We start from the raw sequence: 15,200 nt of genomic DNA, 5'->3' as shown, positions 1-15,200 counted from the left end.
GGAAATTTGGAGTTTGGGCAAAGGGCACAGGTATATTTTCAAAGCAATAAAAATAAATAAATAACTGAAAAATAAACTTTTGGCAAGGTTTGAGAAATTAGAAGTCCAGACTTAGTTATCCTTATCAATAATAATGAAATTTGAATCTTAATTCCACTTAGTTAACATTCACTAAAGCAAAGGAAAGTCAAGGGACTAATTAGTCAGATCTTTGAATCCTAGTTAATTCCTAAGAAAAGATTGGGATTATTGAAGATCAATTCAATTAGCAAGGATAACAATTATCAATTATGCTATTGAGTTGGATAATTCCCGAGTTACTGATTTCTTAACCAAGACCAAAAGGGAAGATATCTAAATTAAAAGCATTCATATAAATAAAGCAAAGCAAAATTAAGTCTGAAAATACCTCGAATTGCATTCACAAAAGAACTTAAATCTGACATACAAATTAAATTGGAGAAATAAATAAAAAGAACATTGAACCTGGGATTGAGAGTCACTCCTAAAACTAAGAGAAGTCCTAAATCCTAATCCTAAGACAGAGGAGAGAACCTCTCTCTCTAAAAACTACATGTACTCCTAAAATTGTGAATGTGAAAGCCTGTTTATGAATGGATACATTCCTCCACTTTATAGTCTCTAATCTGTGTTTTCTGGGCCACAAACTAGGTCAGAAACAGCCCAGAATTCGCTGGTTGCGAATTCAAACATGCTGAATTTCTGTCACTGCGACGCGGCCGCATGGGTCATGCGGTCGCGTCACCTAGTATCAGGGCAACTATGGTATATTATATATCAAATCGAAGCCCCGGACGTTAGCTTTCCAACGCAACTAAAACCGCATCATTTGGACTTCTGTAGCTAAAGTTATAGCCGTTTGAGTGTGAAGAGGTCAGGCTGGACACCTTAGCAATTTCTCCAGCTTCTAGTATTCCTTCCACTTTTGCATGCTTCCTTTCCATCCTCTGAGCCATTCCTGCCCTGTAATCTCTGAAATCACTTAACACACATATCAAGGCATCTAATGGTAATAAGAGCGGATTAATAATAAGCAAATATAAGATCAAAGAAGCATGTTTTCAATCATAGCACAAAATCAGGAAGGAAATATAAAACCATGCAAATATTATGAATAAGTGGGTAAAGAGTTAATAAAATCCACTCAATTGAGCACAAGATAAACCATAAAATAGCGGTTTATCATTTAGCATTTAATTCTTGTAATTCTTTACTTTTATGTTGATGCACTCTTGTTTCCTCATTTTCCATTAATGCAATTTTATGTTTGATGTTCCTTTATTGTTGATTTGAATTGTTGTTGTTTCTTTATTTTTGCAATTAGTAGTTGTAGATCTATATTTTCTTGCAATTTGATTTTAGTATCCTTTTGTGCCTTCCAAGTGTTTGATAAAATGCTTGGTTGGATTATAGAGTAGATTTCTCTCCTCTTGGTTTTGGTAGAATAATTGGAGACTTTTGAGTTATCAAACTCTTTTGTTGATTGATAATTGAAATTTGCTAGTTGATTTGAATTCCACTAACTCTAGTCTTTCCTTAGGAGTTGATTAGGACTTGATGAATCAAATTGATTTATCCACTTGACTTTTCTTCATAGTTTGAGGTTAACTAAGTGGGAGCAATGGACAATTGATGTCACAATTGAGGAAGATAATGAGGATAGGACTTCTAGTTCTCATACCTTGCAAAGAGCTTTCTTAGCTATTAGTTTACTTTCTTGCAATTTACTTTTATTGTTCCTTATTCAAAATCCCAAAATATACATCTCATAACCAATAACAAGAACACTTCCCTACAATTTCTTTGAGAGACGACCCGAGGTTTGAATACTTCGGTTATTTTATAGGGGTTGTTACTTGTGACAACCAAGTTTTTGTATGAGAGGATTATTAGTTGGTTTAGGAACTATACTTGCAATGAGAATTTATTCTGAAATTCTAAATCGTCAAAAATCCATTCATCAAAATGGCGCCGTTGCTGGGGAATTGCAAATGTGCGCTTGTTATTGGTTATTGTACATATGTGAATATTGTGAATAGTTTGCTTGTTTGATTTAGTAGCTAGATTTTATCTCCTTGTTTTTGTGCTTTTTGTTTTTGTCTTTTGCAATCATGAATTCTCACTTTGGCTATGAGTTTGGTTACAAGTATGTTGTAGGAAATGGAGATTACAATGAGAATATGCATCAAGGATGGAACAATCAAAGGTGGAAGGAGCCTCAAGCTTATGGACAACCTTCTTGGCAACAACCTCCTCCGGTTTCTTATAGTTATAATTCCACTCCTAATGCATATCAATCCAATAGCTATGATGGACCTCCTTGTAGTTACCAACAAGTCACACCATATGCTTATGAGCCTTATCCCCAACTTAACCCTCAACCATACTCACAAGCCCTTCCTTACCAAACACCATCATATGACCCCAATCCTTACCCGCCATACCAACAACCGTATGAGCCATATGAACCATACATAGAACCACCACCATTCCAACCCCAACACCTAAAAGAACCATCCCCTCCATACTATTACCAAGATGAACCACCTCTAATGTATGAAAATTTTCACCAACAAGATGAATTCCATTTTTCACCACAACCCTCTATGGGAGAATATTCATGTCCATCGATCCAAGAGCCATATGATCCTAATCATGTTATCCAAATGGAACAAAAGTCAAGGGATCATCTCAAGGAAGCAATGGATTAACTTCAAGCAACCATGGAGCGTGTTGTGCAACAAGCAGAAAAAGTGGAGAGTTTTGAACCGCCACACCCCTACCAACAAGAACCATCTTCCTATCATGAACCCTTTCTCCAAAACAATGAACCCTTCTATCCACACCAGGCCCCAATAGATGATTCTCTCACTTTGATACTTTATGGACAAAGAGAAATGCAAAAGGAGGTACTAGAATTCATTGCTGCCATGGATGAGATGGTGAACCGATTAGCCTCCCAATGCTTGAACACTCAAAGCACTCCCATGGCCACATGTGGAGAATCAATTGAAGAGCATAGCATAAGAGAGAGATTGGAAACTCCGGTGGAAAATGAGGAATATTGCTTTATGTTGGAACAATTGGAGGAAGCTATGATTGTTAGAGAAGAGGAAAAAGTGGTTAAAGACATGGGTGAAATAGAACAAGAGGTGGATTTCAAGCTTGAGAACACTTCCACACCAAGCAATGTCGTTGATGATTTTGTGGATGTTGTTGAAACTGTTGAGCTTGAAATTGATATTAAGGAGGGTAATATGCAACCTCCTACACATATTATAGGAGATAAGAAATCGGAAGATGTTGAGCAAGCAACAAGTCCTATTGTTGAAGTTGATTCCACACCAATTAATGTGCTATGTGAGATTGTTGAACCTTCCTCATTGTGTTGTGAAGTTGATGTCGAAGAGACTAGTTCTCCAACACATGACTTGGGCATTGAGGGGTGTATATAAGAAGTTGGTGAATGAGGAATTGACATTGAAGAAGCTTACCAAGAGGTGGAGGTAGTCAAAGAAGAGCACAAGGAAGTGGCAATTGCAAGATCATTGGGACCACCCCTTCCTAAGTCATCATCCTACACAATATTCAAGTGGGTAAAATTCTTATCTCTAAGATTTACTTTCGCACTTGAATATGGTTTGAATAAAAATGATGGTCAACTTAGAGCTTTTTGTGGAGTTAAGAGTAGGAGAGGGATGTGTAGTGGTTGGAAACATCACTTTAAGTTCATGATGGTTGCATGCTCAAAGTTGAGTAGCAATGGTTGGTGTAGAACCAAAGTGCATGGGTCTAGGAAGTTGTTTGGAGGCTTCTTTGAGAATTCCAAGGCTAAACCACCCAATTGGAATCATGATGATCAATTAGAAGATGGGTGTCAAAACAAACTATGGGATCCCAGATCGCACAAGGAAAATCAAATTTGGGAGCTCATGGTTTGTGAAGAACTCCATCAAGGCTTGGAGGCATTACTTTTGAAGATTGGAGCTTATTGGAGATTCAAGCACTGGTGGATATTCCAAGATGAATTTAAGCACAAACCACCTTGATGAGGAGCTCTCCACAAGCCCAACTTAAGGACAATAAACAAAAGTGCTAGGTGGGAGACACCCACCATGGTAAAATCCTTTTATTTTCCTCTTTTGTAAATATTAGTAAAGTAGTTTAATTTCATGTTCAGATTGATTTGTTGAGTTTATTTGGCAATTTACTATGTTAAATAAGGTTTTATGGTGTTTTGGTAGCTGTTTGGAGGTTTGGAATGGTTAGTTTGGTGCAAGAACTTGGAAAAATTTTGAAAAACAGAGCACCAACCCACGCGTACGCGTGCCCCAAGCATTTTCGACCATCCACGCACACGCGTGGATTGCAAATTTTCACCTCCCAGCCAAAAACCCGAGAGTTGCGCCTGCACTGTGCGAACATTGCGCCTGAGGCACAAACCAAGACACGCGTACGCGTGCCTCACGTGTACGCGTCGCTCTCTGAATAAGCCATCCACGCGTACGCGTGATACACGCGTATGCATCGCTTCCATTTCACCATCCCCACGCGCACGCGTACGCGTGCATGCCCTTCTTTCACACACTTCTTTTCTTCTCTCCTTTCCATCTCTTTCTTTCTTCTTTCTTCTTCCCTTCTCCTACCCCTTATCCAACACTTCCAAACACCATTTATAACCAATTCTTATAGTTGATTAGTTAATTGTTCAGTTAGTTCAATCTTCATTTTATTTTCTCTTTTTCATTATAAGTGTTGGATTGTTAATCTTGGGTACTATATATTGCTGCCGATTATGGATGAGATGTTAGTTTAATATGATTATTGTTAAGTGTCTTTGTTGGATTCTCTTGTTGAGGTTACAATTCACTACTTGGTTTTGAATTTTTCATGCTTAACTTTTGTGAACCCCAAGCTATACATTGCCTTCAAGTTTTTAAGTCTTTTGCATTGCATGATTTGGCCACCATGTGATTTGAATCCTTTTCTTTGATTAGGCAATTTCTTAATGATGGATGTTGTGCATTTATCTTAATGCATGGTGTTTCTTGATCATTTACATCCATATGTTTTGTGGCTTGAATGCTTTTGTGCTTCTTTATTGCTTGTCTCAACTTACAAGTTTAGAGCATTTCAAGCACACTAGGATGAGTGGAGTGCATAATTCTTTTGCGTAATTGTGACATAACCATTTATGCTAGTGTGTGTTTTAGACCACATGCATCTTAGAACCCACACACCCGGTTAATCCATGTCACACATTGGGTCACTCACTTCATTCTAGTGATTTACCTCATTCCAACAATGTATGCTCCCTTGCTTTTGCTTTTACTTTTCGTACCATCCTACCTTCTCTTTTCAGGATGAGTCACTACAAGCAAAAATAGAAGTGGAAGAAAGAACATGCAGTAACCGGTTGACCTACCAGCTGAAGGTAGCAATCCGGAGAGTCGCCGTACCCCCTTGCTCATCTTTGGATACACCAAGGACGGTGCAAACTTTTAAGTGTGGGGAGGTCGTCCAACCAGTCGGCATTTTTGGGTGACAAGTTTCTAATCCCAACACTTTTGCATTTCATTTTTAGGTCTTTTAGGACTTTTAGTTGCATTCTCTTATTTTGCATATATGTATATTAAGCTTAGTCAAAATAATGAAAATTTTCAAGATTTCTATCTATAGGGCATTAACACACCAAATCGATTTGAGTAAAAATCTTTCATCAAACTTGCTTGAATTATATATCTTGTGGAACATGATTTTTTAGCTAAGAACACGAGCTTGTGAGATTTGAGCCTAATGGTGTGGTTACATCTTATAACCACTTATTTTTCTTTTTGTGTGCATTATTCTCTTTCTATGATTGTGATCTTTGATTTGTTTGATTCTTTATATCCATTATTTGGTGTATTCATGCATTTATATGATTGAGGCCATCATTTCATTTAGCTCACTTACCCAAATAGCCTACCTTTTATCTTCCATTGTTAGCCAACTTTGAGCCTACGATTAACCCACTTTGCTCTTAATTTTAGCACATTACAAGCCTTAAAGCGAAAAATAATAAATGTCCTTTATTTGGATCTTTGATTAGCTTAGGCTAGTGAGTGTGTATCATTCAAGTGTGGGAAAACTTAGGACATTGGTTGAGAAAAAGGATAGTTTTGTATCTTTATTGAAGACCTTGGGAATTGGGTACATGCTCATGTGTTAATTAAATGTAAAACCATATGCACTCACACTTTGGTATATACTTTATTACGAAAAAAAAATATATACAAAATATAAAAAAAAAAAGAAAAAAATGATGAGAAAAAAAAACAGGAAAAGATATATATGAAAAGAAAAAAAATAGAAAAAAAGAAAGAAAAGAAAAAGAAAAGAAATAAAAGGGGACAAAATGCCCAAAGTGAAGCTTAATGATAATCAATGCATATGAGTTGTGATCAAGAAAAAATGCATGAGTGTGTGAAAAAGTGAAGAATAGGTAGTTAGGTTTAGCTTTGAAATTGTATAGGTTGTTATAGGTTAGGTGGGAAGTTTAAGCTAACCAAAGATTCAAATCTCAAGTCCAGTTGACCATATGCATTCTACCTTGACCCTAGCCCCATTACAACCTATGGAAAAGACCTCATGATATTTGTATGCATGCATGAAATAACTGTTGATTATTAGATGAAAAACAAATCTTAGAAAGCATGATTAGAGGGGAATTGAGTGGATCGACCCTATAAACTTGAGCAAATAGAGCGTATACACATCCGGTAAGGGTTCGATTGCTCAATTACATGTTTTCACCTAGAATCATCACCTTTCTTGCAAGTTTGTATAATCTCTAATAACTCAATTCAATTGTGGTTTGGCTTGGTTGTTAATAACTTTAGCCCTTATGCTTATATTGATTTTCTTGGAGTTGATTTATTTTGACCAAGCAATTGCATTCATTTGGATAGTTGCATATAGGTAGATTGCATTTAGTTAGTTTACATTTGAATAAATGTTGATACTCTTTGTCTTTCTCTTGGTTTAAGCATGAGGACATGCTTGGTTTAAGTGTGGGAAGATTTGATGCACCACTATTTGGTGGTGCATTCTATGCTTAATTTAGGGGATTTTATCACCATTTTCCCACATTTATTCACCCAAATAGCATGGTGTTATATACTCTCCCTAATTTACGCTTAAGAGTGAAAACATGCTTTTTAGGCTCTTAATTGGTTAATTTTAATTCACCTTTGATTTCACTAGATGCCTTGATGTGTGTGTTAGTAATTTCAGGTTGAAAAGGCTAGGAATGGATCAAAGGAATGGAGAGAAAAGCATGCAAAGTGGAGAAATCATGGAAAATCAAGGATTTGAGAAATTCACCCACGCGCATGCGTAGCAGATGCGCACGCGTGGAAGATGGAAGTCGCTAGGTGGCGTGTACGTGTACATGACGCGTACACATGGAATGCAAATTGCCAAGCGATGCGTACGCGTGACCCACGCGTACGTGTCGATGCTCGCATGTGACTACATTAAAGTGAAAATGCTGGGGGCAAATTCTGGGCTTCCCAAGCCCAAATCTAACTGTTTCCAAAGCCTATTATATGCAGAAATCAAGAGGAGTCAAAAGTGGGGAAAGTCATAATTGAATTTTGGAGGGAATGCTCTAGTTAGTTTCTAGAGAGAGAAGCTCTCTCTTATCTCTAGAATTAGGATTAGATTATATTAGGATTTCTTAGATCTAGGTTTAATTCTTGCTTTGATTTACTTTTCCTTTACAAATCCTTGTTCCTCTACATCTGCTCTCTCTAGTTTAGCATTTAATTCTTGTAATTCTTTACTTTTATGTTGATGCACTCTTGTTTCTCTCATTTTCCTTTAATGCAATTTTATGTTTGATGTTCCTTTATTATTGATTTGAATTGTTGTTGTTTCTTTCTTTTTGCAATTAGTAGTTGTAGATCTATATTTTCTTGCAATTTGATTTTACTTTCCTTTTGTTCCTTCCAAGTGTTTGATAAAATGCTTGGTTGGATTATAGGATAGATTTCTCTCCTCTTGGCTTTGGTAGAGTAATTAGAGACTCTTGAGTTATCAAACTCTTTTGTTGATTGATAATTAAAAGTTTTTAGTTGATTTGAATTCCACTAACTCTAGTATTTCCTTAGGAGTTGACTAGGACTTGAGGAATCAAATTGATTTATCCACTTGACTTTCCTTCATAGTTAGATGTTAACTAAGTGGGAGCAATGGACAATTGATGCCTTGCCAAGAGCTTTCTTAGCTATTAGTTTACTTTCTTGCAATTTACTTTTATTGTTCCTTATTCAAAACCCAAAAATATACATCTCATAACCAATAACAAGAACACTTCCCTACAATTCCTTTGATAGATGACCCGAGGTTTGAATACTTTGGTTATTTTTATAATGGTTGTTACATGTGACAACCAAGTTTTTGTATGAGAGGATTATTGATTGGTTTAGGAACTATACTTGCAACGAGAATTTATTCTGAAATTCTAAACCGTCAAAAATCCATTCATCAATGGTTTTGCGTGAAAAACCCCGGTTTTTACATTATTAATCAATAATAATTCACACATAAATGTAATTTACACTTTAAAAACAAACTCAAATATGAATGGTATTTCATGAGTTCAAAAATGCATATCTTCAGGTTTTAACAAGGATTAGGATAAAACTCACATGACATTTTAAATGAACCCGGATCTTTTATAGCTTGCACAGTTTCAGGCAGTGCAACATCATCTTCAAACTTTGTGTTGTAGCCCCATAACGGAATGAGAAGTCGCTGGCATTTCGGAGAAGGCTGTCTGAAATATGTCCAGTACCACTCAACAACATCTTGCTTGCTTGTGTTCTTCAATTCTTTTGCTTCCTTCTTTGATATATCAAAGATATACTTGAAAATCCATATCCTTTGTTATCATTTTCTTCAAGGTTGGTCTTCCTTACTCATCATCCACAAACTTATTACATAACTAAATGTAAAATCACCCTTTATCAACAATCTGACTCCACAACCGATTGCTTTCATAGTTAAGCGAATGATCTTTCTTGAGCAGTTCTGCCATTAACCCACTTTTGTAATTCTCAAAGGAATCTCCTCAAGCCCATCCTACAGTCAATATATAATTCCTTAGAACACAAGTATTTTAATTTAGAAAGAGTGGGGTGTGCCTATAATTTCTTGAGCACCCAAATCATGTCAAATTTAATGCAATTTATGAGGGAGCCATTAATCTCAGAACAATGAGATAAAAGGAATCAGAAATACTAACCAACATTTCTTCAACACCATCTATGAAGTTGTCGATTGTATCTTGCACGTAAATTGGGTCGTACTCAGATGATTGAACGTAGAAACAAAACCCAAAAATACGGTACGTTAACCGTAGGCTACATTCGACAACGTATCCAAGCTGCTCTTTTGTCCTGTATCCAAATACACACAAATAAATAAACAAATAAAAATAAATAAAGAAATAAAAATTAATATAACCCATAAAAAACCATGGAAAGTGAAAACATATTTTCATTAACAAATGTTAGACGATCAAATGCAAGAAACTAAAATAGCATTCAATAGTCACCTCAGCTTATTGAAAAGCACCTCGTCAACTTCCTCAAAAAGATCAATTAAAGCTTTCAATTTGATTGATCCTAACCCAAGATCTTGCTCAAAATATAGCTACATGAATACCAAATTAAGAAACAGGAGAAGTTTGTTAGAAATTTCAAAACACAATTATCCATGAAAAATGACAAACAAAAATAATCCAACTGAAATTACCTCAGCCACAAAATTCTTTTCTAACTTGTTCTTTATACTAACATCTCTAACTAGATTGGCACTGGACGGAAGGCAAATAACGTGCTCAACGTGCCTCAACTCAATGGGAAGTGGATTTAATATAAAGTTTGTCTTAAATATATTTGATATGTTAATTGCTTCTTCTTCTGAAATATTTCCTTGGCATAGACCCTCAATGTATAGTTGTCCAAGGTTGATGTAAAGGAATAAATTTCAAACAATTTATTGATATAAACTAGAGAACTATAATATATCATTGAACTTATGTTTAAAAACCAAGTAATTAAAAACTAAAAAAACAAAGAACAATCTACCAAGAAGTAGCCACTTTCTTGTAAGTGTAAGCATTATCAAGCTAAGACAAGATGTAAATGTAAGCATTATCAAGCTAAGACAGGAGATTCTCGTACACACAAACAGAACAAGTGGATCAAACAAAGTAGTTATATTAAGTTTAGGGTTTAGGATTTAAGGATATAACACTTCCCATGCATGTATTTTTTGAAAACATTATTTTTTTTATAAAAAATAAAAATAAAAAATAAAATAAAATAAAACTTGACAATAAAAGACTGCAAAATAGTCCAAACAATAACATATAAGATTAAATATTTCATGCCTACCTTGGAGCGAAGTTCGGGGATGAATGCAATCAAATCATCAAGAAACAAATCATTTATATGATGCAACTTCTCGTCAGTGTCATAAAAGCTCGGCACAAAACTTGCAATCTCAAATATGACAAATGACTTAAAGGCTTCATGTTGGTATTCTTCAAAGTTCTCTTCATGTCTTCTTTTATAACCTGAACAATAATGACGGGTTCATTACAGTTAACAAAGCAAACAGGACTATGAAACTGGGCAAAAAGGATAACATAGACATTTTTATAGGAGATAAAAGGAAATATGTGATGTACCTCAAATCGATCGCCAGAAGGAATAAAGGATCTAGCTACTGATAAAACTTTAGATAAGAGAATGGGAAGCTTCTCATTGAAACCATAGACCTTCAGTTCCAGTTTGTCGCCAACATAGGAGATAGAAGTTTCTAACTTTGCAATACAAGCTTATCATTGAAACCATAGACTTTCAGTTCCAGTTTGTCGCCAACATAGGAGATAGAAGTTTCTAACTTTGCAATACGTACTAGCCTGCACACATAGACACATGTTGTATGAAGTCCTTTAAAAATAAGATTTAAGCAACTACATTCACCAACAGTTTCTTAGATTGCCTAAGATAATTTTATTTTAACTTAAGCCAAATCTTATGATACAAAAATTTGTACATATAAACTAGCAGATGATATTTTGGAAAGATGGAATGAAAAAAAAAGTAGTTATTTGGGAGTTTGAATAGTCAGTTAAGAGTGGAAGCCCCTCTATCTTAAAGATACCTTTCTCAATTAATCAGTTTACAAGCTTAAGGTATGAAGCTATGTAGTAAATAGAATTACCTAGTGAATCTGTGCAGAAACAAAACTTATGAAGGACAAGAAATCCTCCAAACAAGTGAGAAGTAAACAAATAATAGAAACAACAAAAAATTTCTAACTGAGCAACATCTTTTAATGGAGGATATATAATATAGACAAATGGCTATACTTTTAGTGTCAAGCAAGATAGACGATTAACCTGATATATGATTTCATTCAACTCATTTTTAAGGAGGAGAATGAACAATTCAGACAATACACAACTCTGGGCATTAGCATATACACCCTTCAAGTTAATCCGAAAATATGTATTGGCACGAGGAACTTTAAAAGTACTATCCAACTTGTACCAGAATTTGATCAATGCTTTATCAACCATACATATAGGAGAAGTTGAATTTGCAAAATCATCCCACATGTGTCAACAAAACTGTTCATACCCTGGGTCGAGCTGTCCGACCCGGGATGTTTAGCGACAATGCGACCGACCTCTTCAGGTCAGACTATCCGATCTCTTCTCAAAGAGCTCGGCCAAATTGTCAGGAAAGCCCAATAAAGGGCCCAAATAGAGGAACACGACCCAAATCCAAATGCAGCCCAGGCCTGTAGAGATAAGGGCGGTTCCCTTGAAGATAAGATGACCTCACTCAAAGATAAGATAAGATAAGATAAGATAACTAACTTATCTTATCTCCAGAAAGGTCACTCCACACCTCTATAAATACACTGGAGCACCCAGGTATAACTCATACTCTAATTCTACTAAAAACCTGCTTAATACCATTGCTAACTTAAGCATCAGAGTCCTTTGCAGGTACCACCACCCTCTAGTGATGAAGGATCAGCAGCACCCTCAGTCCAACAAGTCGGACGCAACAGCTCCGGCCGTCACCCACCAGCCGGACACGTCAGCACCGACCAGTACAGAAGATCTCGTCCGAGATCGACCTACAAGTTTCAGGTAAGCCTCGAAACATTGGTGCCGTTGTCAGGGAATCTGGAAGTCATCCCACCACCATGGCGGACGACCACGACAACGACCATGACTCGGATCTAGAAGATAGAATGCCACACAAAAACGCGGACACTACACCAAAGGATATCCCGTAGCCTAACGGAGACAAAGATTCATCAAACCCGGGAGCTCTTGAGACGCTTCAAGATCGTTTAAAGCAACTTGAGAAAGAAGCCCAACATCAGCGAAAAGCCGGGCAAGACTTACAAAGGGATATAAGGCGACGCCAGAAATTGGAGGACAAACTTCTAAAACTCGAAGCCGATCTCAAAGCCAAAGCTACTCGATCCACTCATGCGGACAGCTCTCACAAGGATTAAGATCCATTTACTAGGGAGATCATGAAGACCAAAATCCCTAAGGACTTTAAACTCCCGGATATGACTTTATACGATGGCACGGCAGATCTCAGCCATCACCTCAACAACTTTAGGAGTCGAATGTACCTCACTGACGCCTCAGATGCGGTCCGCTGCAAAGCCTTCCCGACTACCTTAACAAAAACGGCGATTAAGTGGTTCGAGAATCTACCCCCAGGTCCATCTCAAGCTTTGACGACCTAGCCAAAAAGTTTCTAGCCAGATTTTCTATCCAGAAAGACAAAACCAAGCATGCCCCAAGTCTATTAAGAATCAAACAAGGAGATCGGAAAAGTCTTCGCAGCTACATGGAAAGATTCAACAAGGCATGTCTAGACATACAAAGTCTGCCCCCAGAAGCGGCCATCATGGGCCTCATCAATGGCTTGCAAGAAGGGCCTTTTAGCCACTCCATATTGAAAGAGCATCCCACATCTCTAAATGAGGTGCAAGAACGAGCAGAGAAGTATATCAACATGGAGGAAAGCTCTCGACTAGGAGAGACCTCAAAATCCGGGTTCTCCTACTCCTCCCGAGATAAGGACAAAGAATCCAAGAAAAAGGACCAACATGGGGAAAAGATAAAAAAATACCACAATTATACACCTCTTCGGGTATCCCTTGTGGATGTCTACAGAGAAGTATGTCATACTGAAAAGATACCTCCAGCTTGATCACTCAAAAGCAAAAAAGGAGGAGGAAACCGAGCTGAATATTGTGAGTATCATCGGATCTATGGACATTCCACCAACGAATGTTTTGACCTAAAAAATATCAAAGAAAAACTGGTAAGAGAAGGAAAGTTGGATCGGTGTTTGGCGAGCCGAGCAGGCGATCCCAGAAAAAGAAGAAGGGATGAAGATGTTGGACAGACTAAAAGACCACCTCGTACGCCCGAAGGACACGTCCACATGATACACGGAGGATTTGCAGGAGGAGGGATCTCCAAATCATCTCTAAAAAGATATCTTAAAGAAGTATATCATGTTGAGGGAAGAGAGGAAACACCTGACATCCTTACAATTACTTTTACCAAAGAGGACGCATCTGGCATTATCTCGGGACATGGCGATCCTATGGTCATCACTATCATATTGGCAAACGCAAATCTCCACCGCACACTGATAGACCAAGGAAGCTCCACCGACATCTTGTTCAAAACGGCCTTCAACAAACTCGGCCTGGAAGAAAAAGAACTCAGCGCATATCCAAACAGCCTGTTCAGACTAGGAGATACCCCAGTCCAACCAATTGGATACATCTCACTACACACGACCTTTGGAAAAGAAAACCAGTCAAGAACACTTAAGATAGACTACATTGTGGTCGACGTGAGTTCAGCCTACAATGCCTTAATAGGTCGGACAACATTGAATCAGCTTGGCGCAGTAGTCTTGACTCCATATCTATGCATGAAGTTTCCAACTGTAGAAAGGATAGCTACAATAAAAGCAGACCAGAAGACGGCACGCCGCTGTTACAATGAAAGTCTAAACCTCAGAGGCAGAGGAGAAGAATTCCACACCATCGAACTCGGTGGAGTTCAGAGATGGGAAGAACTCCGCCCACAACCCGAAGGTGAACTAGAGAAAGTCCAGATCGGATACATCCCAGACAAAACAACCAATATCGTACAATCCTAGAAAGAGATATAAAAGATTCAATTGTACAGTTCTTACGAGATAACGTCGACCTCTTCGCATGGAAGGCTGCAGACATGCCAGGCATAGACCCCAAGTTAATGTGCCACAAGCTAGCAGTCTACCCAGGATCTCGGCCAGTACAACAGAGACATAGAAAGCTCGGGCCAGAACGATCCCAAGCTGTTGAAGAGCAGGTACAAGCTCTACTGGAGGCAGGATTCATAAGAGAAGTCAAGTACCCCCTATGGCTAGCCAACGTCGTCTTGGTGAAAAAATCAAATGGGAAGTGGCGGATGTGCACCGACTACACCGATCTCAACAAAGCCTGCCCAAAAGATCCTTATCCACTCCCAAGTATCGACGCTCTAGTGGATGCCTCCTCCGGATATAAATACCTCTTATTTATGGATGCATACTCAGGATACAATCAAATCCCAATGTATCCACCCGACCAAGAAAAAACTTCATTCTTAACCCCAAAAGCAAACTACTACTACATCATCATGCCTTTTGGACTTAAAAATGCGGGAGCTACTTATCAAATATTAATGAATAAAGTCTTTGCGGATCACATCGGAAAAATCATGAAAGTCTACGTAGACGACATGTTAATAAAGACGCAAAGTGAAAAGATATTACTGTCCGACCTTACCCAAGTATTCAACACTATAAGAAGGCATGGCATGCGACTTAATCCTGCAAAATGCACCTTCGCAGTAAAAGCTGGCAAATTCTTGGGTTTTATGCTCACACAAAGAGGAATCGAGGCAAATCCGGATAAATGCCGGGCCATACTCGATATGAAAAGCCAGACTTGTGTCAAAGAAGTACAACAACTCAATGGAAGGTTGGTAGCCTTGTCCAGATTCCTACCTAGATCGGCAATAAGATCTCTCCCTTTCT

At 37.7% G+C, this 15,200-nt stretch overlaps 1 long non-coding RNA gene across 1 annotated transcript; it reads right to left on the bottom strand.

Annotated features, from left to right (window-relative positions):
- LOC110271080 lies at window positions 9,867-11,619 on the bottom strand. Its single transcript, XR_002361156.1, has 4 exons — window positions 11,480-11,619; window positions 10,763-10,911; window positions 10,467-10,648; window positions 9,867-9,883 (listed from the first exon to the last, which is right to left on the bottom strand). It is a non-coding gene; the product is annotated as an uncharacterized LOC110271080 (long non-coding RNA).

This window comes from Arachis ipaensis, chromosome B04 (genome assembly GCF_000816755.2).
Source record: "Arachis ipaensis cultivar K30076 chromosome B04, Araip1.1, whole genome shotgun sequence".
In the NCBI taxonomy this organism is placed as follows: domain Eukaryota; kingdom Viridiplantae; phylum Streptophyta; class Magnoliopsida; order Fabales; family Fabaceae; genus Arachis; species Arachis ipaensis.
The sequence above is the reverse complement of the archived record's forward strand: the minus strand, read 5'-3'. Positions and strand labels throughout refer to the sequence as shown.